General features: G+C 44.2%; 1 long non-coding RNA gene across 1 annotated transcript; it reads right to left on the bottom strand.

Moving 5' to 3' along the window:
- Nucleotides 1-1,698: 1,698 nt before the first annotated feature.
- LOC307026609 lies at nt 1,699-2,824 on the bottom strand. Its single transcript, XR_013804417.1, has 2 exons — nt 2,333-2,824; nt 1,699-2,272 (listed from the first exon to the last, which is right to left on the bottom strand). It is a non-coding gene; the product is annotated as an uncharacterized lncRNA (long non-coding RNA).
- Between the last annotated feature and the right edge of the window lie 825 nt (nt 2,825-3,649).

Below are 3,649 nucleotides of genomic sequence, written 5' to 3'. Positions count from 1 at the left end.
TTTTCTAGCCAACTTGTGCATACATGCACGGTTGTGGTACGACCACCGAAATAGAAACATAGGCTACCATATAAAAACTGTGCAGATGTATTTAGTATCCTATCCATGTGAACATGTTTTAGGTGGGTGATGGACCTAACATCCTCTAGGGGGGGCCGGAGCTGATCCAGATTTGCGTCCATTATGACGTAATATCGGAGATATGGACCCGCGGCACTATCAGAAACGTTACTATCAGAAACAATGCCCAACTGTTTTGGACGTAATATGGTCATTGTTTACATTAGCAAGCATCGCTAACACTCAGAGCTAACTTGTACTGGAGAGAGCATGTGTAAAAAAGCAGGAAATGAGCAGTCAAAAGCTCCCCCTCCTCTTTTTTTTTTTTCAAGCTAAATACCCAGATCAGCCATTCTCTAACATGGCTTATAGAGGGATATGAGGGATGTCTAAAATGCATGATCTATTTGGTATTTTGAGCAAAACACATCATAGACATGTTTTTTTATATATTTGTATATATCCGAGACCCATAATATATGCCTACAAATATCATAATAGGAGACCTTTAAAACGATTTACACAGCGCCACTACCCCATCGGCCATGCCTACGGCAGCAACTTTGGGTTCAGTATCTTGCACAAGGACACGTCCACATGTTGACTACAGGGGCTAAGTATCAAACCAATGACCCTTCGATTGGTAGAAAACCACCTTGTCCTGCATTTTACTGAGATTGTTTAATATCCCAAACTGTAAAATGTAGCAAACTGCTCTCCTGTATGTGAACATAAATCGTTTTTAGCATTTAAGAACCCAAATGCAGAGCACAGACTGTGTGGCAATAAAACATATTTTTATTGTAGGGGAGGATCTTGGGAATGGCAGTTAATTAGCAAACACTCTAATCAATCAGCGCTCTCTCACACAGATATTGAAGCAGAGAGGTCAAATGAATAGTCATCTAAATTACCAAAAGGCACTTCTCCTAGCTGTTTTTTATTCATGCCCACAGTGTTGGAGCGATGTCTGTAAGCATTTCTTATCAACATGCCAAAGTTCCTCGACCTTTGAATGCAGAAAATAACCCAAAGAGAATAATGATGATTAACAGCAGGCATTTCTGTAATTAATGAAAATTACCAGACGATCCATAATTAATGCGGAAGAGCGAGAAAAACTCATTGCCAACTCTTTATATGTGATTAGAACGGAGAAAGAGGCACTTATCTGGGGATAAATTACATTTTTCTAAAAAATGTATCTCAGTCGTGTATTTCAGAGATGTTCATTTGGTGGCAGAGGTGAATGTGATATTCAACTCTATAACAGGGAATGTATTTATATGTATTTAATCCATCAGTTTTTTTGCAGGACATGCATTAATTATGCTGCTATAATTCACCTAAGAAGATTAACTAGTGCTACAGTAAAAACACAAGCTAGTCTAAAGTATAAAGAAGTCATCTCACACACAGAGGTGGAACTCTGAGAACACTTGACAAAAGTGAAAACAGATGAGCCATGACTGGCATAGTAATGACTCTGTGATTGTGTGTGGCACCCACTTGTCGTTTGATCCGACACTCGCCTTTTTTTCCCTTTGTCTTTCTGTCGACAGGATCTGTTTCCACTCTACGGGTGTGTGAGACTGACCGTTGAGTGGCCCGACCAAGCAAGGAGACAGAGGCAGAACGTCCAAAAATATAACCCGACGTGGGCATTTATTAAAACAATGTGCACAAAGTTCACACAGCCTCAATCCTGCTGCTGTTCACACGATCCCAGCCTGCAGCCACCAGGATCTCACACCCCCTACCACTAACAAGAAACAGCACTTAAATACACAGACTAACAAGACACAGGTGAGGGGGAGCAATTAGACACAGGTGAGGGGGAGCAATTAAACAAAGGTGAGGGGGAGCAATTAAACACAGGTGAGGGGGGAGCAATTAAACACAGGGCACCAGGTGCCCATAATCAGCTACAACATACATGGGGAACAGGGAAGTTGTCGTCAATATACCCCACACAGTACAATGATTATATCCACATGAGCTCAAGTAACGGCGTCTCGTCGTTACATTCCCCCCCTCTTCTCCTAAAGCGCACAGTACCTCACCTCAATTATCATGTACCGGGATAGACAGTCTGCCACCAAGTTGGCTTTCTTAAACGGACAGAATAGATCCCTCCCCTGAGGCTATGGACAGAATAGATCCCTCCCCTGAGGCCATGGACACACCAGATCCCTCCCTTGAGGCTATGGACCTAATATATCCCTCCCTTGAGGCCATGGACACACTAGATCCCTCCCTTGAGGCTATGGACCTAATATATCCCTCCCTTGGTTCTGTCGACTCCTCGGGGGTCCGTTAGCTCGTCCGTTAGCTCGTCCGTTAGCTTCTCCTCCTTGTCTCCGTTAGCTCGTTCGCTAGCTTGTCCGTTAGCTTCTCCTCCTTGTTTCTCGTCTCCTCCTGCTTGTCTCTCTTCTCCTGCTGCTTCAGCAGCCGTGGCCCCCTGGTCAGTTCCAAGCCTAGCCACCCCCAGCCGCGGTTCCTCTCCTTGGTCCCTCTTCTTTCCTCTCGTCATTGTCACCTCCTCACTTGGTCGAATCCCACTTCTGACACCATTTGTGAGACTGACCGTTGAGCGGCCCGACCAAGCAAGAAGGCAGAGGCAGAACGTCCAAAAATATAACCCGACGTGGGCATTTATTAAAACACTGTGCACAAAGTTCACACAGCCTCAATCCTGCTGCTGTTCACGCGAGTCCAGCCTGCAGCCACCAGGATCTCACACCCCCTACCACTAACAAGAAACAACACTTAAATACACAGACTAACAAGACAGAGGTGAGGGGGAGCAATTAGACACAGGTGAGAGGGAGCAATTAAACACAGGTGAGAGGGAGCAATTAAACACAAGTGAGGGGGAGCAATTAGACACAGGTGAGAGGGAGCAATTAGACACAGGTGAGAGGGAGCAATTAAACACAGGGCACCAGGTGCCCACAATCAGCTACAACATACATGGGGAACAGGGAAGTTGTCGTCAATATACCCCACACAGTACAATGATTATATCCACATGAGCTCAAGTAACGGCGTCTCGTCGTTACAGGGTGTTAGAGGAGACTCCACCCAATCATTGAAATGACGACAGCTAAAATCACATTAAGGTGAAGAGGCTGAGTCCAGCAGAAGTTTGAATTTTGACATAGTTTCCTTTGCGAATAAACTCGTGGTTGCAGGGACTAACTGTCAGCAAATCAAGGTAAAGAAAAAATCCGCTCTGAGAAAACCGTTCAGTAAATTAAATGGATTTACTGAGAGCAGGGAGGACTCGCAGAATGATTTTCAATCAGAAGGAGATGAATGAATATGCTGAATGGCAAACAGCTGTCGGATCCATTTGTTTTGAACCCTTTCTGTGAAATGAAATCCTCAACTGATTATGGGAGGATGGTATTACATGGATGAGGATGAGAAATACAAATATGAAACAACTCCAAATGTGAAGAAGCGCAATTGTTTTCTCTCAACCATTTGAAATACTGCTCCATGCTGATGCCGCTTCCCCAATTGGCTCCCGCTGATAGGAATCATCCAACAAATGTCTTTCATGATTGCGGCTAATGTTTGCATT

The sequence above is a fragment of the Notothenia rossii genome (assembly GCF_949606895.1).
Source record: "Notothenia rossii genome assembly, chromosome: 12".
NCBI classification, from domain to species: Eukaryota; Metazoa; Chordata; class Actinopteri; order Perciformes; family Nototheniidae; genus Notothenia; species Notothenia rossii.
Note: the sequence above shows the minus strand (reverse complement) of the source record. Positions and strands in the feature narration are given on the sequence as shown.